The sequence below is a fragment of the Emydura macquarii genome, unplaced genomic scaffold, assembly GCF_026122565.2.
Source record: "Emydura macquarii macquarii isolate MOO-44397 ecotype Brisbane River unplaced genomic scaffold, CSIRO-AGI_Emac_v2 contig_2897, whole genome shotgun sequence".
NCBI lineage: Eukaryota > Metazoa > Chordata > Testudines > Chelidae > Emydura > Emydura macquarii.
In genome coordinates this window covers 55,120,665-55,146,538 of record NW_027133034.1, presented here as the reverse complement: position 1 = coordinate 55,146,538, position 25,874 = coordinate 55,120,665, and the positions used below count along the sequence as shown (strand labels likewise).

The following is a 25,874-nucleotide window of genomic DNA, read 5'->3' as shown; positions in this document are numbered from 1 at the left end:
TATCAAAGCTTTATATACCTGGCAATAAAATAACTTATTTTGTTATGATCGAGCTGGTTGCTAGACTCTCTCCAAACTTCGTTTACTTTTTCGTATTCTCAGCTTCCCTATTTTACTCTGCAGCAATGCTTCTCTTACCTAAACCAAAGATCCTTGTAATGGCCAAAAATCCTGTGGGGTCTGCTCATCAAAGGAGTTACTACTGGGACAAGTGTGACATAAGAATGGGGGGGTATATGAATCTGGGGTATATGAGGGTGTCCGCTTGACTCACCGTGCCTGTTCAGATGCTCCGTTCTGTGCTGAGTCCATGGCCTATGAGGGTGTCAGCTTGGAAGTGCTGACTGACCCTGCTTGCTGAGAGAGAGCATGTGTGTTTGACTGATTCTGGGGCTAGAGGAACCCTGCCCTGTTGAACTAAGCCCTGCAGGGTAGCTCCATTGGGAGGCAGGGACATGCAGAAGGGAGAAATAGGGCTCCCTGGAATGACACAAAGCAGCACATTGATAAGAGACCCCCAGAATGTAAACCTAATAAATGAGCGCACCCCAAGGTCACTGGCAAATCTGGTAACAGAGGTGCCTAAGTCAACAGGAGTTCTGGGAGTGCCTGACACAGGAGACACTCAGCACTTTGCAAGGTCAAGCCCCAAATTAGACACTGACCTTATTTGACATAGCGTTTTCTCTTTAAGAAGGAAATCTGCCAATGGAAAACCTCCACAAACTTTTATTAGTATGCGTGGGCTGCAAAACATACATAACTAAGTTTTTGGGGGTTTTTTTGTTGTTCACGGAAAAGGACAGAAAGAGGTGATGAACAATTCGAGCTCTATTGAACCTGAAATGAAAGCCAATAATAACCTAAATTATTTCAGGCGCTTTCAAGAGCATTTCTCCATTTTCTTCAGCTAAATTAAAATGAACCCACATGCTCAACTGTGCTTAAGCAAAAATAGTTACCATGGTTACAGATGAGTTATTCTAAATGTAGTACAGTATATGAAATAATCAGCTAAAATGACTATGTACAAAACTGATGAGAGTTGGGCATGCAAGTTAAAAATACCTGATAAACAGAAAATCCCCTTAGTAAAAATAAATCTTTAGGATTTATGCCTCTGCCTTTTATTACATAGTTACTGAGGAGACGGTAATAGGGGAGAGAGCAAAAATGAGTAGCTGAAATTTCATCCAAAGCATTTTAGTGCTATTTAGGAAAAGTCAAATATGAAGTGATAATATATGTAAACAAATTAATCACATTACTATAACACTCAGCAGAACTACTTGTTACAGAAAGTGCCTTTTTGGAGGCATAAGGAACATAAATCAAAGATGCATTGATTGATATAGAATCAGTCAGACTATATTTTACCAGCAAGCTACAGTATACAATAGAGCCTCCCTGCTCCACATCCCGCTGCCCTCTCTTCCCCCACTTCAGGCTGGTGCTGCCTTTTTCTATTTCTCTAACAGAGAATAGCAGTCAAACCCTTAACGAAAGAATGCCAGGAATTGCTGATGTTTAGAGGAAAGTAAGTTGGATCATAAGATGGACTCCTTTAAGTTGATCTCAACGACACTTCTTTGTTCTGCCATTGTATTACTTCATCCACTTTCTTGATCTGAATCTGAGATCGAATTTATATCTTTAGAAATGCAGAAGGGGAGTTGTGTATGTGAGTGCAGGATTTGCTCTAGGAGTACCTGACACTTTATAGAAAACATGGAAATGCATTTTCTTTAGAAATATGCCTACTGATATCTTCAACAGCACATGTTCTTATTGGCCCATTCTCCTGTAAGAGTAGAGGAACCTGACCCTGCATCAGGGCAAGCAGGAGTTAATGGCCTGGCCTGAAGACAGGCTGAAATCAGCCTCAACTTTCAACATTTGCCAAAAGGACTGAGCCTGGAAGGAGACTCTCCAGCTGCATTTAATAACCAGGAGAGGACAGACTATACTGTAGGACCCTGTTTAACTGAGCCTCCATTATCCAGCTCTCTGTATTTAGTGAATCACTATCCAGCCGGGGTTGACAGCGACTGGGCTTGGGCTGTTAGCCCTGGCTGTCCAGGGCTGAAAGCGGGAGCCCCATTCTCTGGTTTATCTGGATTTTTGCTTATCTGATCTGGCCCTGGTCCCAATTAGATCAGTTAATCGTGGTTCCACTGTATAAAAGTGGATGAAGCAGGCCTCAGTGATGACTGCCCTAACAATGGGACACATCCTTAGAGGAACTAGGCTTAAGAATTATAGGCAATTGGTGAAATGAGAGCTTTTCTTGAAGAAGGGAGAGCGTTGTCAACAGGCTGATTGACCTTATGTGTGAATGGGACAGACTGACTTCTGACAGTTCCTCAAGGAATGGCAAAGCCTCGGTAGTGATTTGATTTTTGTTTTCTTCTCGGGAACAGAGCTCAGCCTAGACAGTGGGACTTTGTTGATGGATTGGCTTGTCTGAGTTACGATGGTGGATAATGGGGGTCCCACCATGTGGAGGGGTAATGCTCTTCTTTTCTGCTCTAGCTGTGGTTAATGGGCACTCCTGGTTAGGGCACCTCCTTGCCTTCCCTGAACAGTACTAGGCACACATGTCTGAAAACACTATCTGTGTCTTAAGGGAATAAAGAGCAGGCACAAATGAACTGCTAAGTCAGATAACTATTAATGATGGGAAAGCTCAGTAGATTCACATGATGTTTGATTATGCATTCAAAATGTGATTGTTTTTCAAAAGCTTATCAGAATGATTTGAACTCTCATGGGTTCTAAGTTGTAGATACCTTACAATGACCTCTGTTTAAAAAAACAGAAAAACACCCATGTTATACTCTAGATACAAACTTATTCTGTTTTGGTTGAACTAATGAGGTTTGAGAGCTATCAGCAACAAAAGAAGGAAGCTGGTCACCCAAGTTGGAACTCCGCTTTAGCTATAGTGGCCATTACCACATCCACTTGACAGAGTAGGACCTTATTAATTTGCACTGATAAGTGGGAGACTCATTGCAAAGTACAGGTTTGGGAATTAGTCTGTAAGAGAACAAAGAGATTGCATTACCGGGCACACTATTCTTTTATTTTGATAAGTGCCATTTAGTCTTAATTATAAGATATCACAACATAATTATGAATATTCTGAGTATTACTCCATTGCTTTTTCAAGATATATGACCCCACTAAAGTACCCTACTATTAAATCTTTGCCAAAAAGTTATACAGAACACCTGTCTTTCTGTGTAGGTAAATTATGGGAAGTACAAAGTAGTGAGCTTCTATTATATTAGAATTTTGTAATGACAGAATAAATCACCAGAGGAATCTCACCAACAAAACCTTTGGTCCAATATCTAAGACTAGGATCAGGCAAAGTTGAAGAGGGAGCCTCAGATATAGGTGTGCCCCAGAGGTCAGCTTCCCTATCATGCCAGGCAATTGTATCTAGGGAGACTGGTTTTATAATCCAGAGGATGGGGATTTGGGGAATTATTTTAATAACTCTATATGACCTGATTGAAAATGGGAGGAAAAGCTAGATAGTGTTGGATACTAGAAGTAGCAAAGCTCTAGTCATTGGTTGATCACTTTAAAAGAATTTCTTTGTCTCAAAGAACATAGGAAAATTTGAGTTAAATAACTAAGACATTGCTTAATACTACTTTTTAAAATGGGGTATTAAAAATAAATTAGAAATACTAGAAAGTAAATGTAGACCTGTTAATTACTTACTATAGCTGAGAAAGGGAGCAGTGGGTACTAATGTATTTATTTCTTTACTGAATTTCTGGAAGCAGTATTGAATAGTCCATGTAACTGGCCAATATCAGTTGATGTATTTTTTTCTCTTGGTTATCTGGAATGTAGGAACTGTTAATGGAATAATGAGAGAGGAACTTTGTTGTACACTCAATTATCTTTTTGAGTGTTGGTGGTGGAGAAACCTTTATCTCTGTATTTAATAAATTCAGGCCGGGTATTAGATGACAGAACAAGGAGCAATGGTCTCAAGTTGCAGTGGGAGACGTCTAGGTTGTATATTAGGAAAACGTTTTTCACTAGGAGGGTGGTGAAGCACTGGATTGGGTTACCTAGGGAGGTGGTGGAATCTCCATCTTTAGAGGATTTTAAGCTGTGGCTTGACATATCCCTGGCTGGGATGATTTAGCGGAGGTTATTCCTGCTTTGAGCAGGAGGTTGGATTAGATGATCTCCTGAGGTCCCTTCCAACTCTAATGTTCTATTATTATAATATACCCCAGTGGGACAAAGAAACCACAGGCACTGAGAACCAGAATCATACTTTTCAAGGATGACTTTACCAAATTAGGTACTGAAATAACAATTTTCTTCCCCATGAAATTGCAGGATTTTTTTTACACATTCAGTATAGCAATGCAATTCACTTGTAAATCCCTGCACTCAAGGAGTCTCACTGAAGTCAATGGGATTTCATAGGGAGGCAGGGATTTATACTTGTGGCCACATTTTGGGATCAGGTCCTTAGAGAAGTAGTAATTACTGGTAATCCAAAAAAGTCTTGTCCTCTAAATCATCAGTGGCTCATCATCAATTTGACAGCTCAGACTCATCTTCGTCAAGAGAGAATTCTTGCCTTCTAGAATTTTAACTATTGCTTTTCCTTACAATAACTAAGGTCATAATCCAGCAAGGTACTCTGAATGAATGGAGCCCCATTGAATCAATAGGACTGCATGTGGATGCAGGGACTCACCTTACAGGATAACAGACTATGGTATTTAAATGAATGTATAACTGGAAGCTGCGATGTTCTGAAGTATCTTGGTAACTTTTAGGTATGGTGGTGCCGTAACATCTCAGTCGATTAAAGCAATAGTATTTCTGGTCTTTTGGGTAAATTTCCCCTGACTCTTGAATATTAACCATACAGTGTGAGACTAGGTTTTAACAGTTTGTAATTTATGCAAATACTTAAAAGGTTGGATTTTCAAAAAAACTCAGCATTGGCCTAACTGCTCCTATTGAAGTCAATGGGAAAACTCCTATTGGCTTCAATGGGACAAGAGTCAGGCCAATGATGAGCACTTTTGAAAATCCCACCCAAAATGCTTTAGAAGAAACAATACCCATTTCAGCTACCTGACTACTTGCACCTAAGCCACACAGTTCAAACATAGAACATCAAATAGGCACAGCAAATTGTTTGTGAGCAATCTAATTTTTTTTAAGAACTGCTGAAATTCAAACAATGAATGAAGTTGGGGTACCTGTTTGCATACAACTGTTCTGAAGTCAGAGAAAGATGCTGAACTGTTAGATAAGTTAGTAAAAATATTCATTGCAAATCATTTGCTTGGCTTTAATTAGAATGTATTTCAGAATTTTCCGTGAAGGGAAAGTCTCACTTGTTCTTCTAATTCTTTGTCATGACTTATATACAGCAGTTATCTAAGTTGGGTGCTTCATTTCATTTCATTTGTTACAGCACTACAATAACATCACTTGGATTCTGTCTACAATATTGCCTATGTAACTTTATTACAGTGTTGAGCCAATGTGCGTCACTGAGTACTTTCTCTGGATCCTGAATGAGCTGGAGGGAAAGGTTCTGGTCACTAGAGAGCCCTACCATGTTCAGTATCTAGCCAGTAGAAGGCTTCCTAGAATACAGGAAAATAAAGCCATGGCCTTTGGTCAAGAGCTGGGAGAAGCTGCAGAGTTTGATCCATCTAGGGATGGTAGCAGCAGGCTAAAAACAGCAGCTGGGGAGGTGTCTGTGGAGGAAATACCAGGTTGTAGGCAGCATGAGAATGGGGACTGGAAAGAGAGAAACCTAGCAGGGAAGGAGTGGGGGCCACCATTAGCTAAGGCAGAAGGATGATGCAACTCAGTGGTCTGCAGGCAGGAGATGTGGAAACAAGTCCCTATTTAGATGACAGGACAATGGTGTGGAGAAACCCATTGAGACCACAGACAAAAGACCTGACTTCTGACTGGTGGCATCTGTAAAACAGGGCTTGATTGCTTCTTGTGGAGGGGTGGACCCAAGGGATTGTCCATGGCAGTAGGCCTCCAAAGCGTACAATTACCTTTTATAGTCCTATACTGGACTACTCCAGGGGATGAGTAACAGGAATTACAAGGTACAAATAGTCTAATTAATTTAGCAGTATCTTCTGGCAGCCTTAGCCAAATCTTTTATTACTCAAAATGTATGTGTTTTTAACAGAAACTTAGTGAAGGCCAGAGCCTTTAAAGCGTAGTGTTTGGAATGAATACAGCTTGTACCTGGGCTTGTGGCACACACCGCATTCTGCCAGACAGCTAGAAGGGATTGGTGTACTACCACAACATGCAGCAATGGTGTCCGTTACAATATTTGAAACAGATGTTTATTTCTAGTGGGATATTGCCACTTAACTACTATAATCCTTATATTGTCGTGGTAACTAATATATGTACACATCCTACAATACCCAGTGTTAACTGGAAACGATTGGAAGACAGGTGGGTGGTGAGCTACCTAAATCCACTTGTACACTTGGTTGCTACTGAGCCTCCCTACAACATGGAAGCAGAAGGCTCTCTGTGCACAGATTTGTGGTGGGTGGGGTGGGGGGTGTTATCCAGGCTATTTATTAGCAACATCTTTCACAACCAAATCTGATAGCAAGCATCTTTCTCTCTTTTGAGGATACTTTTTTTTTTTTTTTTTAAATTAGTCACTGTTCTGGAAGCAACAGTATCTGAATCATGATCCTGTAATAAAAACATGCCCAGACCATTTTGTGAGGTTCAACAGTCATTTTAACTAGTTTGTTGTAATCAAATAATGCAAACTGCTTGTGTTAGTGCATTTTTCCCTAAAGATACTGATTTTTCTCTAATAACTTTCTTAGTGGTCTAGTTTATAATGTACATTGGGTAACAGGAATTTAGGAAAGTGCATAATTATTCCTAGGAATCTTTGTCTTTCCTGTTGAAAGAGGAGGCTATTGTGTAAATGCTAGTATCTCAACCCTATTTTCCCCAGTTTTGGAAGATAAGCATGCTCCCTACTTGATTACTGAACCCCAGATTAACTATTAATAAGTCAGTTTCAGATGGGTCCTGGAGTCAAGAGGGTTGAACGTCCAGGGCATTCCCTCCAGAAATGCCTTCATGTGCCTTATGTTTGTGACAATGGAGCTACATAAAGGATGAATTTAGCCTCCAAGTTTTAATCCAGGAATAAAAAGGCAAATTAAGAAAATGTGTTCATTTCAGAAACCTTTTGTAAGGGTGTCACAATGCAGCTCTGAGTCACACACTCATAAAATCAGTGACAAGATGAAAGGCAAAAAGGAAGTTAGAAGTTCATCAACATAGGATAGTTTAAAGTACCATACAAATAAATTGAGACTTAGAAGGTTCCAGTGGAAAAAATTAAGATTATGCATTAAAAGAAGGCACTTAAAAAAAAAAACAACATTCTGGGAGTACTTAGCATGAGCTGAGATCTAACAGTCATGAAGTTCTAACCTGGACTGAGCTTGAGGATGCTGAAATCAGCTTTATGTTCCCTTAGCTCACCTCCCAATTAGCTCTTAATCGGTACCAAGATGGAAACACCCATCTTTACCTCCACACAATGTTCCTGCCCTCACTTCTCCCCAACAATTTTTTTTTTTTGGTTAAAATTAAGCAATTAACAACAATTTGTTACCTTAGCTTCCCCTGGCCAAGAAGTAGTAGTAGGCCAACAACACCAAATACTCTTGCACAGACAAAAGGACCAACAAGAATTAGAGCCAATAATAACAAACCACTACCAGTTTTTCCCCACTCATCAGGAAGCTGCAATGCAACATTCTTACTACCAGATGGTGCTCTGTGAGGGTATTAGTAGCAATACTCAAAAGCCACAGCTTAAAATGGATTCCACTAGAAAGCATAACTGCCTGTTTCTGAGTCCAGGGAAAATTCAGACCGGGCAAAAAGAGATCCATCTGAGGTAAGAAAGGAAGAAGCAGTGGGTACTCTGTAGTTCAGTCCTCCTTGGGCTTTATACAGTATGTGGTTTCAATGGAAAGATTTTATAAAATTGGAGTACCTGTTTATTACCATTTAGTAGCCATTTTTCTTGGGTTTTTGCATGTCCTATGACAGTTTGTTCTGTCACAAAAGGGTAGGGTTACAGGTTTACCCAAAAGAGTGTTTAAAGTATTAATAGTAATTATATTTGTTAGCTTGTGTTATAATTCAACACTTATTTCCCACAGCTACCTAGATACTTGTAGTATTAGTAATTCTCATATCTGGTGCTTTTCTTAAAGCCCTTGCTGCTGGAGTCATGTTATTATGTGAGACTACTGGCTTTCATTTAAATAAATAACTGTCAGCCTTCATGGTTTCAGAGAACAGACTGAAAATGTGATGTGAACCCTGGACGCTCAAAATTCAGAAAGAAAATAAAAAGAACCCCAAATTTGCTCACGTTATTTTTAAGACAATATCATGTTTTGAGGGAAATTTTCTTATGATTTTTGAACACTTGGTGTTGGCAATATTGAGATGGCTTTGATCAGAACAATGAAAATGACATATAGAACAAACAGGTTCAATATGTGGTGATAACTAGGGAGCAACTGTGCCATTTTGTAGTCCTGTTACCATAATCACAATGAAAGCAGCCTCTGACTCCAATACCTGATTGGAAGAGGTGTTTCCCCTTTGGTGATTTGTAGATAAGGTGTCACAGGGACTGGTTCTGATTCCCATATTGGAAATAGTCCCTAAAATGGCAATATATTAGCACTACCTACCCAGTTCAGGTAGCACGTTATCAGGTAAACCCACACAGCAGAAATGTGTTAACAAATTTTCTAAAATAAAATCTTAGCCTTATCTGAATAATACAGAAAATGAAATAGGTTTAGTTTCCAGATATGCAAGTCACTCTGACCTTATGACTTCCTCTTTCTTTCTGTCCTGCTGTTGATATCTGTTTGGACATGACTGTGATCTCACTCCAGATTTTACAACATCTTAATGTCATTAACTTCAGAGGCATTATTCCTTATTTTCACACAGGCATATGTGAGATCAGAATCTGGCATTCATTCTTTTTGTGCACACAGCACTAAAGTCAACTGGGGATTTGATTTCACAATAATTCATCATTTCCTTTCATGGTCAATATGTGGCATGATTGTTCCACACTGTTCTAGTTGATTGCTTCATGCTTATTTTATGTTTGTCTAGATGATAAAAACATAATTTTCAATTAAAATGGGTAATAAGAGAATCCATCAGCCAAAAGGGAGGGAAAACAGCATTCTAATATTTGCTGACATATCTACAATTTGTAAAGCTGTCATTTTCACAAGTTACAAATAAAATCAGTGTTGGAACTATTATGGTTCCTCTGGAGGATCCAACAAAAAATGAGCTGATTCCTGTATTAAAGAAAATGGGATTTCAAATATCATTAGGCAAAAGGGCTCTTCGTATCACCTTCTGTGCTAACTATAAAAACAGTTTTGAAGGCTGATCAGGAAAATATTATACAGCAAACAAATATGTTAAATTGATGGGGGGGATTCTAAAATAGTGTAGAGTGTGTTTTTAAAGTACAGCTACTGAAATTGCTGCATAAAATGTTCTACACTGGATGCCTATAAAGTTATATTAGTGTTTCTAATATAGAGGAACTAGATTCTGGTCTGACTTTGAGCTGTATGAAAGAGAAAAGTGGCTTCTTTTATCTATGACCTCCATCTATTCTGAGAAATGTAATTTTTCGGAGAGATTTAAAAGTCATTTTTAGGCTAAAATGTAGGTATTTATTCAATTCAGTATGAAGGATTTTGTAAAACTGTAAAATGGGAATGCTGATACGTCTTTATCTCTCAGGAGTATTGTTAGATTCTCAGATACTATGGTGATGAGTGCCATAGAAGTGCATTTAAAAATAAATCACCGAGACTAATTAAAGTGATACACATTTATAGAAAGATCTGAATGAACAATCAATGCTTTACAAAATTATGAAAGCCCCCTTTCATACGTCCAAATCCCCACTTTTATTAATCTGAATTTAAGCCCAAAGATAGTTAAAACAATGTTGTATTTCCAATAGATGAAGGAATTTGAGCACCTGGAACAAAAACTAGGCAACTATAGACAGGGAAGTTACAGAAAGGGATGAGGTTTGCCACCTCTGATACATCATTCCCCTTTCCTCTGATTTTCTGGAAGTCCCTCTAGTTGGGAATTGAACTCTACAGGTCTGAAAGAGAGAGGAAGGAGGAGGACGATGGATGGAAGGGGGCAGAGCTTAGGGGGAGATGTCTGTTCTCCACAGTATTAGACTCTGACCAATCCCACATAACTGTCATCCTCTGTGATGTGGAATACTCTGTCTCCAGGGTAGTGACAGTGCTGCTGAAGGGGAAAGCTAGGAGGCAATGTAGAAGCCCAAACTTAGTAGCTCTCCAGAAAGCAAAAACAGATCATTCGAGATCTTGTTGGTTTGGGAGTCTGAACCTCCGACCACTTGTTGGAATGGGTACAGGCAAATCCCATAGCCTAAGAAAAAAATACATCTGAAATTTTGGATGTGCAAATTTGGGGAGTTTCCTATCCCTTGCATAGGTGTAGCTCATGTAAAAGATGATACAGCCCTGTGTTGGGGAAAGGATAGGTTTGGAGGATGATATGATGCTGTGTTGGGGGCGGGGGGAAGGTTTAGAATTACTTTATTTTTCTGGTGGTATCCTGTGCATGTTTTTCCAAATTATTTTGTTGTTCTGCATCATGTCAGCCCTTTTGTTATACTGCCAGTAAAACAGACCTTCCCCCTCACAAATTCATATTGTTTGTCTTCAGTGGCATGAAGCTTTCCATTTGTCCCCTAAACAAACCTTGCAAAATTGTAATAAGTTTGTAATATTTTCCTATTGTTTGATGTTGAGCTACTGTACTTACTATTTCCTCCTACATCTTATGGCCTTATGAATGTTGGTGTTTTATCCTGACTTCAGGAATTTTGGCATTTTTTAATAAAAAAATCATCCAACAATATCAGCTACAGTTTGCTCGTTTTCTGTGATATTTTACATATGTATGTATGTTAAGAAGTATATACAATCTTTTCACAAAATTGTCAGCCCCACCATATCAAGAAACAAGGTCTTATTTCAGCAGTTCTATGGTCATTCCACTGCAAAGAGAGAAGGAAATACTCTACTAGTTCCCCCACTGTTTTTAGTTGATCAGTTTTCCCTTTCATCTCTCACTTTTTGAGAATGTACACAAAGAAACTAAGTATTTAAGGTCTGGTGTATTATTTTTGTGCACTTCTAACTTTTTAATTTGTTCCTATGCTAATTGTGGTTATAGATACCTTAATCTTCTTTATCAGCTTGTTTGTTTTAAAAAACATTCTGCTTATCACTTTCCCTACTTGTCCAGGCCTACTGAGCCATGGTCATTGACCCTTGTAGCTCTCCTCCTTGCTTAAACTCAAAGGGGCTGAATTTCAGCTGCAGTCTCTCAAATTATTTTTGAAAACCTCCCAGTGTTTTGTAGTAGGGTTCACCTACTATCTAAAGGATTCCAATCAAAATACCTTTGGGTGTCATGAAATGTGGATGAGCTAGTTACTGTAAATTTAAACTTGTAAGAAACTATTTAATCAATTGATATTTTCTGTCTCTAGGTACACTTTTCCCCTAATTATCTTCTTAAATAATTTTAAAAATATTATTTTAACCAAGATCCCTTTGGGAAGTTGTTTCCCCTTCAGCTTTCTGAAAGTCAGAGTAGTGTGTACTCCTTCCATTGGGATTTTGCTCTGTACATCACTCAATACAGATAATGCTGTGATCACCAGATGACTTATTTTGGGAGGGTTAAATGGGGGTATTTTTATTCCACGTTCACGAAGTCTCTCTTTTTTTCCCTAAGAAGTTTGACTTTCAGATAAACAAGTGAGTCAGATATAGAAAACAGGCATCTTGCAGGCTTGTTTTTCATCCTTAGTCAATGGGTGAGTCCACAAGTATTTCAGGTAAGCCTGGAGGACTGTATGCCAGGATTCCTGTCTCTACCATATGGCTAACTGCTGCTCTACACATTTGGATCCACTGTCAGAGGTACTATAAGGATAGTACTTAAGTAAATATGTGTCATTTCCTGTAACTGGTTATATGTTACTTAATGTACTCACCTTTTCAGTTTTCATTTTAAAGAAATACATGGTCCCAGTGTGTACTTCAGGATTTAAAGCTTAGAAGATGCTATTTTCATCTGCCTCTTCCATCTTTGAAATGCTGTACAGCCCCAGTGGGACAAGATTGAAAAGCTTTATATAGCACTTCAGAGAAAAGGAGGCTAACCAAACAGAATGGCACAAGTCATGTTTTCCCAGCACAAACATTATGAACATCACGTACATTACTGCAGGAAAATTCTACATGAAGGCCGGGGCCACAAACCACATACAATTCTGTATTGCCAAGGTGCTGTGCCATGCCATATTATTTTTGGTTCTCAAAAATTTCCATTATATACTGCAGTGTTCCTGATTTTTTACTCAATTTTGTTCCCACTGAATTCCATGGAGGTTTTGCTACAGATTTAATGTAAGCAGAATCAGATTCTTAATCTCAGTCGTAAATCCTATCAGGCAGAAATGGTTTTACAGTATATGGACATCTATTCAAGTGCACATTGGCTTCTCAGAACACTTTTTTTAGTCTATTAAACCATTTTTGCTATATAGGAAAGCTTTTATAATCAGATTCAGCTCACCTGAATTGGGAATGCATCTTGTATTTAAAACACTAGCAATGGGAAGGAAATATGGGGGATGGAAAGTTGTCTCTGGTCATCTGTGCTAAACTCCCCAGAATACATAATTTAAACCACAGCGCATATTTACCCACTTTTCTCTTTGCGGTACTTCATTTATTTTCCCAAATGCCTTGCATTGAATTATCTGTATATGACTAGCTAGAAGGAAAAGCTATAGACATCTTTCTTACAATAAATCCTTTCCTTTAAAGTAAATCACCACATAAAAAGCTACTTCAGTCTTTTTGTTTAATTTTTTAACAGTATAGGGAAAATATACCTTGCTTTTTAAAAACAGCATCAGAATACTATAGCAATGTTGATTATGACAAAGGAGAAGATACAATCTACCAGTTACAGACATACACTGAAGTGTCTGAGACTTATACCCTTACTCATGTTGCAGTCAATGACTCTATTTGCAGAACAATAGGGACAATTCAATAAGGTGCTACTTAGTGTGAAAACAACGAGTTCTGTGGCACTTTAAAGACTAACGTATTTAATATTTGCAGGCATAAGCTTTCGAGAGACTTCAGCTCTCTTCTTCAGATGCAGTAATACAGAAAATAGGTAACACGGGCATCTTATAGATGTGAGTAAGAGTATTGGCATCTGGTTCTAAAAGATTCCTCCTACTTTGTGTAACAGAAGGCAGTTGTAGTTCTCAATCTGCTTGTTTCAGAATCAATGGAAGCTGTTTGCTGTATGTAAAACTCTTCCGTGATTCTCTAGATTCCTCAAAAGCCTCATGGAAACTCTCTGGCTGTCACAGGTCCTCAGCAGTGGCCAACCTCTGTTTGGAATATGCTCCCTAAAGAACATAGTGGGCCGGCATAAAGTTGCATTTCCTTAAAAAGGGCTGGATTATGCAGCTCTTTCTAACTGACGCAAGGGAATAGTCCCACTGAACTCAATGCGGCTACTTGGATGAATATGTATTGCTCACTGTGAATAAGTGTTACAGAATTCAGCCCAAATACTTAACTGGAAGAGCAACATAAAACCCCTAGTCTTCCCTTCTGTAAGAGATGTACCTGGAGTCCATTAGTCAATTGTTCATTTATTCCATTTATGCCATTTCCCTCTGTAGAGGTTGGTGCTGAGCTGCGTTGCCTCCGGAAGGGCACTGGGGAGGTTGCACCCCAGGCAAGCAATTCTCTCCTATGCTATATATTGCGCGTTAAGGATGCACCCTCCTCTTCTTTCTCCATTAGAAGGGAGCACATTGTTCCCCTGCTTTGCTCTGCTTCAGTCCTGCTCTGCAGGTCACTGAAGAAGGAGGTGGAGCCATGATTCCACCCCTCTTTTTAACTTCTTTTTGACATCCTGCTCCTGGCAGAAGGAGGGAGAAGAGAGGAGGAGTGAGCAGTTTCTGTGCTCCCAAAGTGTGTGTTCCTGCATGCCTAACCCAACAAGGCCATGGCCAGTGTCTAAGGAAGTTGGGGCACAGAGCCAGCAGAGCTTGCCTCTCACTGTCTGTGCTTTCAGATGCACTGGTGAGAAACCATGATATCAGAGCTAGGTATTATTTAAAACCGAGTCTTGAGGGAATGGGAGTGCTTGGGTCAGAAGCACTTTCTGCAAAAAGCTAAAACTAGAATTTGATGTGTCTAGATAGAGGTACTGGTTCAAATCAGGAGTAACCCAACTGAAGACAATGGTGTCACCTTAATCTAGAACTGATATATATTAGAATCAGGTCCTGAGATGTAGATTCACAAAGTACTCTAGGCCCCTAAACCCCAGTTTTAGGCACCATGGCAATCCCTAATACCCCCACTTGCTGCTGCCAAAACATGTAGGCACCTAAGTTTCTGCCTCTGGACATGCACAGTGCTGATTCATGCTAAGTGTCCAGATGCTCATCTCCCACCTAAGCCCCCACATATTCTACAACCTGGGGGAAGACAGGCATTTGCCCACCTTTCTTGTCGATGAGGCCCAATCCAGTAGCTGTACTCAGAACATGCCATATTCAAAATCCTGCAGGGGGACATGGCACCTGCATTATAACACTTAGCCCAATGCTTAATGCACTTTGCTGGGATGTGGGAGACCCAAATTCATTTCTCTCTCTCCCCATCAGGCAGAGGGAGGAATTTGAGCCAGGGTCTCCCACATCTTAGGAGAGTGCTCTGACTGCAGGGTGGTGAGATATTCAGGCCTCTTCCTAGGCTTAGAAGGCCAAAAGGAGCAGACTACTGGAGGAAGCAACTTTTGCTTGGCTATATTGTTTTACTGGAAAGTGAAAAATAATCCTGATCTAAAGAGATCACCCTGTATGACATAAGCACAAGGAAGCAGAGGTAAAACTGAGCTTTTAATTCTCTTTTCATTTCCTTCTGTGAGTGCTTGATTTCTCAGCCTTTGTGCCTTATCAATGCTACTTGGGTTTTTTTTTGTTTGTTTGTTTGTTTTTTGAATTTTTTTAATTGCCTGGATGGCAAATTTTGTCAGTGATGGCCATGTGAACACAGTTGAAACAAGGATACGGAATTGGCGCAGATCATGGGCGCCGGGTATTGTAGGCGGGGGAAGGCTTATCCTTCTCAAACAGCCAGGCGTGGCCCCGCCCCTTCCTGCTGCATCTGCCCCAGGTGCTGCAGCAGCAGCTTCCCACCTGCTCAGCCTCCCCCAAACAACGTGAGGGCTGGAGGAGGGGGCGAGCCAGCCATTGATCCAGGCCACCTGGCTGGTGCTCTGGGGCTGCTGGTGGGTGCTGGGGCCACCTGGCGGTGATTCAGGGTGCCGGGGGCAGCACGTGGCCAGTGCTTCAGGGCCACCGGTGGGTACTGGGGCCATCCGGTTGGTGCCGGGGCTGCTGGCTGGGACTCAGGATGGCTGGGCCACCCGGCACTGGGGCTGCCCAGCTGGGACTCAGGGAGGCTAGGGCCACGCACAGCTGGGGGTGTACACAGGGTGGCCTGGCTCTGGAGTGGGGCAGGGCTCTTCCAGCTGCAGTAGGGGGAACTCCAGGTAGCAGCAAGGGAGAGGGCAGGGCCATAGACAGAAGGGGCGGGGCCATGGGCTAGCCTCCCATAAAGGGCGATTCACCCGATGCCCATGGTGCAGATCCACAAATGTATTTAGGCAGCTAACTCCCATGGATTTCAGTGGAAGTTAAGATCCAAAATACCTTTGAGGATCTAGATGTTACTGGTAGTCCATTCATAGACCCATAGACTTTAAGGTCAGAAGAGACCATCATGATCATTTAGTCTGACCTCCTGCACATTTCAAGCCACAGAACCTGACCCATCCATTCCTATAATAGACCCCTATCCTTTGGCTGAATTACTGAAGTCCTCAAATCAGGTTTAAGTCTTCATGTTACAGAGAATCGACCATTTACTTAGGCTTAAACCTGCAAATGACCCATGCCCCATGCTGCAGAAGTAAATGGAAAAAAACCTCAGGGTCTATCCTCCCAAATGAGGATAAAAGAGGGCTGTTAGAAATTTAATATATTGGTCCAATACAGTATTTACTATTGTACTTCTGTGCATCACATGGTTTTCAGTATTTTTTGTAATCAGGATAATACAAGTGGACTTAGGCCCCTATAATAAAATGAAAAGGTTCATTTTGCCTCTTTACAAAGAAGTTAATTTACAAGATGCCCACTAGATCCTGATGTGGACCACTGAGTAATTCAAGCCAAACTGACAGTGTCTTTTAAAAAGGTCTTCCAGCAGAACATCATTGAGAAAGTTTTGTTGTAGTCAGCAAAACTGAGAATCTGGCTTCCAGGAAAACAATATATTTCCTGTCGCACAGAGGAGACTAAAATACTTCTTGTGACAGTAGTAGATAGTCATCTGTACCAAAATGTAATATGGATAAGAACTGAATTTTATGTGATCATCTTCCTTATATTCAGTGTAAAATAGTATATCAGTTTTAACTTAAGTACCAACAATGTGCGCTACCTTTTACAATATAGAAAATGAGATGTTCCCTCCATTCTGTGACCTTGACCCAGACATGCCTTCCCATGGGCTAAACCCATGGGGAAGGAGCCTCTAAGAGGCATTTCTTCTGACTTATTTTTCCTGAGTTTACGTGATGTCACGCTGGCTGAATAAAGGGGGCCCTTGAGGTGTATCCAGGAGCTCTGATTACTCCCTTCTACACCAGTCTTGCGTTGGGGGTATCATGCTGGCTGGATGGATGGGGCGAGGGGGCATTTAGTATATTGTGTGACATCAGTATGTCAAAATCATAATAAATTCATATAAGATATGCCATGTCAGATACTGTTAGAAAGGCTATAATATGCTAAGTAAGATAATACTTATGTTCATGTGTTATATGTGTAATGGAAGTTATGGATATATTTGATATAGCTATATTTCAAATTGTGCTGTCTGAAACACACCCTGGACAGGTTGGCGGCAGAACAATAACTTGCTTAATGGCCCATTAAGACATTCCCAGGTGCAAGGGGCCCAGAGGGAGAAGCCAGAGGTATACCTGGTGAGTCTCCAGGACTTGCTCATGTGATTCTGAACTCCATTTTGGTTCCTGTAAAATGCCACAAATAGCATGGCAGGGGCCAGAGGATATATAAGGCAGAGGCCTGGGAATCCATTTTGTTCTTCAGTCGGGATTCAGCTTCAGCTACCAACCTACTTCTGAATCAGCTCATCTGTAACTGAACTGAAGCTGTGAAACAAAGGACTGAGATCCATCAAGTTACTGGATGTATACCAGAGGGACTATACAAGCCTGCAAACTCCACAATTCTTTTAAAAACCTGATGTATATGGACTTTCAAATCATTTGTATGTATTTGATTGCTTTAATCCTCTAACATTTCTCTTATGGTTTGTTTCTTTCTTTTTATAATAAACCTTTAGTTTTAGTTACTAAAGGATTGGCTGGCAGCGTAGTATTTTGGGTAAGATCCAAACTTATATTGATCTGGTACTGTAGCTGACCCTCTGGGGTCAGAGGGAACCTTTTTAGTAAAGAGCATAAAGTTTAAAAAAATGGTCTTTTTACTGGACCTAGTGGCTGATTGGGAGCCAGAGACTGGAATGCAGTAAAGGGGGCTGTGTATATTTGTATACTGGCTTCTTGTGTGCGGAATCAGAAGCACTGTTTGTGGCTGGTTGGGAAGTCTGACTTTAGTACCACCCACAAATGCCGGGAGAATCTGCTCCCTTTTTACAGCCTGCCCTGACCTTGGCATTCTCAGGTGGCTGCCCTAGGCATGGAAGGGTTACACGTGAGTCTGAGAGAAAATATCAAAATTATAATAAAAAAAGAGGGAATCACAGCAGGACAAAGATAGCAGTGTAGCCTGGCGGGGACATTGCCTTGTGACCCATGCTGCTATTGAACACAAATCCCTTACTGATTTTGCTTCGGCATACTAGGGTGTTAACTTATAAACAAAAAGATAAGATCATTTTACAGAATGTAGCCATTGGTGACTACAGTCCTCTTCATGCTCTGGAATATTGCACTTAGTGACTGTAGCTGGATTTTTCCAGTTTACAGCTCATTGCTGGCAACAAGGATCTCTGTGACAGGCTGAAGCAAGGTTAAAAAGGTTAGCAAAATTGAGATGTGTGCCAAGTTTTATAAAATTTGGTGCCTAAAATCTGTGATTAGGCAGCTAAACCAAGGTGGCCTGTTTTGAGTTCCCAAGTTTGGAAGCTTTGGCCAAATTCATTCACTCTTTGGTCCTCAAACTTTTTCAAAACATGGTGTGGAAAATGGAAGATACCTGTATTTTGTATGAATATCATAGGTGACTCGATTTATCCACTTGATATTATTCTGCCTGGTTGCACAGTGGTAAATCAACAGAGGGAGGAGCAAGCAGGAAATGAAACAATGACAGAGATAGGTATCTTCAGGGAAAACACTAAGCATCCTTTAGAGAAACAATGTGTGAGTTATTGGGAAATCCCGACCTACCTGTTGGGGGAAGGGTGACAGGCCTGTTTTTTCACTAAGTTGTTCTTAGGGGAAAAGAAATGGGGTACCGGAAGCAGTTTGTCAGGGAAAGACATTGATATAGCCAGAGCAAGCAGCAGGGCTGTGGAGCTAAGGCAGGGATCCTGCAGAATGGGCCTGACACAGCGGTGCTCACCTAAGGTTTCAGAATGGTGAAGAGGTAAGCCCCAGGCATATAGTGGGGTCAACTCTTCCTCCTGGTTTGCTGTATACGTTGGAGTGAATGAACAATATATCTGTGGGGAAAAAGCTGTTCTGAGTCACTTTAACTACTGGTCACAGGCACCTGAACAGAATGTCTTGCAGGTACTATGGGTACTGTGGTGTTGACATGGTTGGACAAGGAGGAGCTGCCACTCTCTAGGATCCAGTCAATGAGTGCAACAACCGCAGGGCTCCACCTGGGGAGAAGAGAAGAGAAGGTAGTGAAACCTGTAACACAAGGGGGTTCGCCCGGGCAAGACTGCAAGGGGGTATATGAGCACTACTTGCCATAACCATGGAAGAATAATGGGGATAGTGGTGTGGTAGCCTGGTGATCCAGTCTGAAGTGGGATGAACTGCACATTTCCACTCTGGAAAGAGTGCAGGTCAAGGCCTGTCACTTACAGGGAGTGCCTAATGGAGAGACTGGAGAGAGATCGCAGTTGCAGCATATCCCTGAGTCATGTCACACATGGGCAACACATTTTAATAGACATGGTCTCAGAGACTACCTCATTTCCCATTTGCAATTGCATAATATGCCTCTGGCAACTATAGTAGTTGCATTCATGGAAAACTAATATTAATGTATTTTAACTCTTTGTAGTACAATTTAAGAACGAGAAAAAAGAGATTCAACACCATGTAAACTGGCTCTCCCTAGACCACTACAGGTGCAGCAACAACAGTCTAAGAGCCAGTCTTTTTGCTAGACAGCACCAGGAATTGACAGTGGGTTTCAGAGACTTTTGTACTTAGATCTGTCCCAGCCCTCATCCCAGTCCAGGTCAGCAGTGGTCAGTTGCACCTACTATCTGATGGCTTTTTGCTGTCTATATTAGGTGAATTAGTGATCGGAGTCCAGTTCCTGAGGGACTTCATATCGGGGCCCCAATGGTGGTGTTCGCAGCAGAGGGAACAAGAACTGAGTGGGCTATCAACTCTAGTAGTCCTGCCAACTCCAGTTTGATACACACTCGACAGTGTGAAGAAGTTTGCACCAATAACATCCATGCAATATCTGTTCTAAAGATAGAGAGAGCTTTGACAACAAAAGCTTTCAATCCACCATATCCTGATTAAATATTAAACTCATTTTAAAATTGGGAGGGAGGATGAAACAAAAATTAAAATATTTGTGCGGGAAAATCCACAAAATAAAGACATGCTAAGCTTTCTCATGCTCGCTTCCTGCACGGAATAATTATGTTTCCTCAGAACAAAATACATATGTATGTACTGTATAGCATGAACTTATTTATAGAACACTTCATAATCCCATGAAGAATGTGCCTTACACTTTATGCAGCAATGGGATATAGATCTGAATAAGCACTTGTGTGTTCTACAGAAAACCTACCTGACTGCTCTTCAACAATTGAGTTTATTTTGGTAAACTGTAGTGTTAGGAATTTATGGTCCTGGGTGTAAAATGGCAGCTACCTCTTCTTCATCACTTTTTTTCTTCCTAATGGAGACAGTTCTGCAGCATTCTCTTGAGAATGCTTCTTGAAGTAAACACCATATTAATGTTTTTCCTCCTTCACCTATTATTGTAATGATAGTCACAGCTCTCAGTGGGAAGGACCTTAGTCATTCTACTTGTAATGGCATAGGTTCATCCCTCCTATCACTGGCTATGAAGGGCACTTCAGAAGGAAGTTTAAAGTTGCTATGTTTTCTGCAGGTGTTAACAACTGCACAGTAAGAAACCATTTTGCAGTGTGACAACAACAAATTTATTCTGCCCACAAACTTATCAACAATACCCTAAACTTACCTGTTAGTAGATGGCAGTCTACATCTTGTAACTGCGTATGCAAACATAACTTTCTCACAGTGAACACTCTGAAACATATACAATCAGTAGTAGAGCTGCTCAAAACTGGAAAAACAACTTCACAGAAAACTTAAACTTTGAAAACCTATTTTTTATTTCACAAGGCTCAAAATGGACCAATTTCCCCTTTCCTCCCACTTTTTGGGGAAAAGATTGATATATTTTTCATTTGAAACCTAATAATTTTTCTTGATTTTTTTTTTTTAATTATTTTTAGAAGGCCATTTTTCAATGAACCTTTTAAACTGTAAAATTCCAGCCTGGTATAGTCAGAAGCTAGTTGCAGCGAGAGAGAATACGGACAGGCTAGATTACAGCAACATCTGTGTTCTGCTTGCTAAGTAAAGGTATGCAAAATTTCGAATTTCCTGTTTGGGAAAAATCCAATATTTTAACATTTGTTTTTGTCCCAAATTGGGACAAAATGGTGATTTTTTTTTTTTTTTTTTTTTAATTTCTCAATGGAGAGAATTGGCACTTGAATGACAACTCTTAGGCATAGTGCCACAATAGAGAAATGCAGTCTAATGTTGAACTGACTCGAAACAAAATGTTTCAGGTCAGTTCAGCAAAGGTCCAGTTGACCCCAAACTTAATATTTAATTTAGTTTTTTCCTGATGGAAATTTGAAAATTTTCAACAAAATTGGTATTTCCCCACAGAAAATTTCAATTTTGCAAAAACTACATTTTCCATAGGAAAAATCATTCCAACTGAAAATTCTCAACCAGCTCTATTAATAAACTATTTTTTGTGTTAGTTAAATTGTTTTAAAAGCTGCTTCCATATGGAAAGACTCCACTGTCATGTGACTGTGCTAATGACTGGCAGAAAGCATTGCTATAGTGCAATACCAAACAAGAAATTTCATTGGATTAAGACAAACGGGTTTACCCACAAAGTTATTCTGTCTTTCTGATTCACTGTAGAGCTTCTGCATAGAACCTTCCCTAGCCCTGTTTTACCTCTGACAGATTTAAAGAAACTGTACACATTCAAACCATCACCTGCTGGGAAGAATTCTCCTAATTTGGTAACAAATTCACTATGACAGTCTTTTGAGTATAGAGTTGCCTGATCTAAAGCAACAAGAAACTTGCAGGCCACTCGGCTTGTGAAAGCGGTGGGTGTGCTAGCTCAGACACCGCAGCTGATAGCAAAGGTATAATCACCCAGAGAAAGACGTATGTCCTGGGTGCCTTTTAGGCTAAACCTAATGTAGGGAGCCTTGCAGTAATCTAATATGGCTGAAAAAAGAATGAATTACTGTGGTGAAATACACAGCTGAATGCAAATGTTAAAAACCACCAAGCGAGACAGAGACAAAAGTATTTCTGTAAACTTCCGCTATGTCTCCAGAAGCAGTTGCCAATCCAATGCCACCCCTAGATTGCATGTGCCAATATGGTAATGGGTATAAAAATGTTAAGTTCATATATCTAAATAGCCATTTGTATGTGCCAATACATAATTTGTATATGCAATCATAACAATTGTGCAAATTTGACACACAATAATTGTATGTACTTTTTAATGTATGCACATTTTGCAAATCAGGGCCTTTTCTCCTAACTATAGACCTGAAAGGAATGTTTGTTTTTTGGTTGGTTGGTTGACTGGTTATATTTTTAGGGTAGGTGTGAGTGATTGTGAGGGAAAGTAAGACTTGCCTGTTCTAAGAAACATGGTATTGGACTGAAATAATACTAAAAAAGGAGCCTGATTTTGCTATATTCTCTGAACATTGGGTGGCATATTAAGTAGATAGCTTCTTTTAGAGTTTATACAAGCTACTCAAACAAGAAGTGATTAAGTTTATACAAATCTCCAATTCTGGATACAGATTTTTACAAAGGAAATCTCAGAAACAACAAGGAACAAATATTTATTTAAGCACAGACTGGTCCAACAATCTTTTTCAATGCTAGTAAACCTAAAATTTAGGAAATGTCTGTGCATCACTAAATGCTGTATTTTGAGATGATCTTGTAACTGTGTTCCTAACTTTCTCATTTCTGCCAGGTGATTGCATGTTGCACATCTCTTCAAATTAAATTACTGGCAAGTTGGGTCAGTGCTTTTACCAACAATTTGCAGAGAGAGGAGCCTGTCAGAAAGACTTAATTGGCGATTTAAGGGATTGCTTTCTGGAGTCATTCTGAAATGACAGTTAATGCACAGATAGCTTTCCATGATAGCTCACCCACAAAAAGAAAATAACTTGCTATCTACATCAAGAGTATATTGTACATATGGAAGTTAGCAGAATTCTATATTTAGAACAACGTAGTACAGAATATCTATTATATATGCATGTATATGTCATATAATTTATGTGCACTCACATGTGCACATCCAGTTGATACGTACTACATATTTTCATTTAGAAGCCAGGACTTCTATTTACTGTAGTTACTTGCTAGCTTATTCCTGCTTTGCATGGTAAAGGAGTATAGCAAAGATGTCTACAAATCAAAGAGATTAGTATATTTTACAGGAGCAGGAAAAAATGTTCAAATAAGCAAAGGGTCTAATTTACACTAATTAAAGTAAATCAAAGATAAAATTTTAAAGCTACCCTTAATTCATTACAGTGCATCCATGTCTTGCAGCAGTCTGAACATAAGACATGAAAACTTGCACCTTATCTGGAGATCAGTTCAAAACCTAGGCACAACAGGATGAAATATAATGAATGCCAAATATTTGATATCTAAATCATCTAAATCTTAACCCTGACTTCCTTTATATAGGTACACACACTCTGGTTACCAATTGCTCATTTCTATTTTTATTTAGATTAAAATCCAGGTAGAGATTAGCAAATAGCACATTCAGTAGAGTTGTTGAAGTGGTTCCTAATAAAACTCAGTTTTTTCCTGCTTTCACGTCATCAACCACCAAAAAGCCCTCTAAAAGCCCTACACCAAGCACAATTTCTAGAACTGAAAAAAGAAGAGCTAGAAACACCAAAAAGTCCATTAGGGACATTAGCAATAGCAATCTGTTTTATGTGGAAGGCACTGAATGTAATTTTGGGCACAGTACAAAACCATGAAATGAGGGGTACAAGATAATAGAATGATATTGCAATACCTTTGGTAAACTGGTGCTGTTTGGTTACAAAGAACTTGACGGTACAAGTGGGGAAAGAACAAGGGGATCAGGACAGTCTCGTAGGCAAAGGGAGTCAACCACTAAGGAGCCAGCTAGATAAGATTAGGAATTTATTCCTTAACAATGCAAAATCAAATAAGTTTCTTAAGCAGCAAGGATCTATAACTTTTTGTATGTGAACATAGTATGCTCAATTCATTTTTAAGAATGGTAAATAAGATAGAGTTCCTGTATTGAAATTTAATCACAAGACTAGATGATGCTCTATAGAGGGAAGAACACTGAAGACAAAATGAAACGAGGGGAGTTTTGACTGAGGACCACAGGATTGGGCTGTATGTGGAAAAACTATTCAAATAATACATGTTCTTAGCAAGGACTACATGTTGTACTGTAGTTACTGTGGTTTTGATTTAACTTGATGGCTTTATTTGATTACTTGCCTAGAAAGAAGTGGTATTTTTTAATCTTGTTTTGCTGTTGGCATAGAGAATTTACGGTTAATTAGAGAGTCTTGTTTTCTGTGTAATACACTGTGCTGTTTTATAAGGTGTTCTGTTTGGGCATTGTGTGTGTGTGTGTTGCTTTTCCCTCCTCACCCATCATCTGTAGTGGCTAAGTATTTCTAACTTCTCTATTAATCTCTCCTCATATTTTTCTTACCTTACATATTACAGAAGTAAAGTGGCATGTTGTTTCATTCCTTTGTAGCATTGTGTTTTAGCAAAGTGTTTTAGGAAATGATTTGTGGGGAGTTTGTATAGTGCTGGAATCCTTGTACGACTAATTCAGATTCATGCATGATGAACTGAACAGAAGAGGGATGTTGCATATAGAAATTCCAGGGTACATGAGTATATCAGTGTGTCTACATTTACCTCAGAAGTTAAGGCCAAAACAACTAAAATTATGAGGTTACGCAGGGCAAGGAGACAGGCTGGACTGGCATGGACCTAGTGACATCAATTCAGAATGCTTATTTTACTCCTCATTTCCCTGTATGTACTCCACCAGAATGATTCTTTCACATATATCATCAGGTACTTGCTAAAAGAAAAATCCAGAAACAACCAAGCAGCAGTAGGTGGGCCAACAAAGAAATAAATCAGTGGCAACAAAACTAAACATATTGGCCACTTCACATACATACATACCTTTTCCACTGTTGATGTTAATGTTTGACTGCAGAATATCTGGTGGTGGGTTTGGTTTTTTTTCTAGATTTTTCAAAGTTTTAACAATAGGACAGAGACAAATCTGCATTTCTAATCTGACATTAAAGAATAACATAACTGAACTGTGATTCTGCTGCAAAAGAGTGTGTTTAATGAAAGTAGATCCCACTGTTAACAATAATTAAGAAACTCCAAAAACAAGGTTCACATCCAATCAGCCCCACTGCCCAGGAGATTCCATCAAAAGTGTACGCTGTGGAAATGAACACTCCATAAGCATTTATATAACTTTTATTAAATAGATCTATAAATGGGCCTGAACCAAAATCCCAACACCCACAAATTTCAGATCTAGATCCATATTTCACCAAATTTTTCAGCTTGGTTCCCTCTCATAATAAAACTGATTAATAATTAAAATATAAAACCAATAATAAGCATAAATGTGTGCAAAAATAAAATGTATAGAAGATATCTCGCCTCCACCTGTAGTGGAGGCAGCCGGCAGACACCCTTCAAAACCTATTTCACCAGTCTGCCTTAACTCCAGAAGCCCAATGTTGTGGCTACAGGTCAACTAAATTTCTTTATACTTCCTCAAATTATTGAGCTGCTAGCATTAAGTACTACCATCACACTTGTATAAATTATCTACATATAAAAGGCTCAGCACTTTCTGAGTTAAATTTATTTGAGCCATTACTTTTGGGGTCAGTTACACAGGTATGCATTACCAAATAAAAGTG

The 25,874-nt window shown here is 39.7% G+C and overlaps 1 long non-coding RNA gene across 1 annotated transcript in view; it reads left to right on the top strand.

Moving 5' to 3' along the window:
• The window catches only part of LOC137167116 (uncharacterized), a 39,697-nt gene extending 19,542 nt beyond the window's left edge, over positions 1-20,155 (top strand). The window contains exons 2-3 of the long non-coding RNA XR_010924006.1: positions 19,099-19,214; positions 19,839-20,155. This is a non-coding gene — a long non-coding RNA (uncharacterized lncRNA). The remainder of the gene's footprint in view (positions 1-19,098; positions 19,215-19,838) is intronic.
• The last annotated feature ends 5,719 nt before the right edge of the window (positions 20,156-25,874 follow it).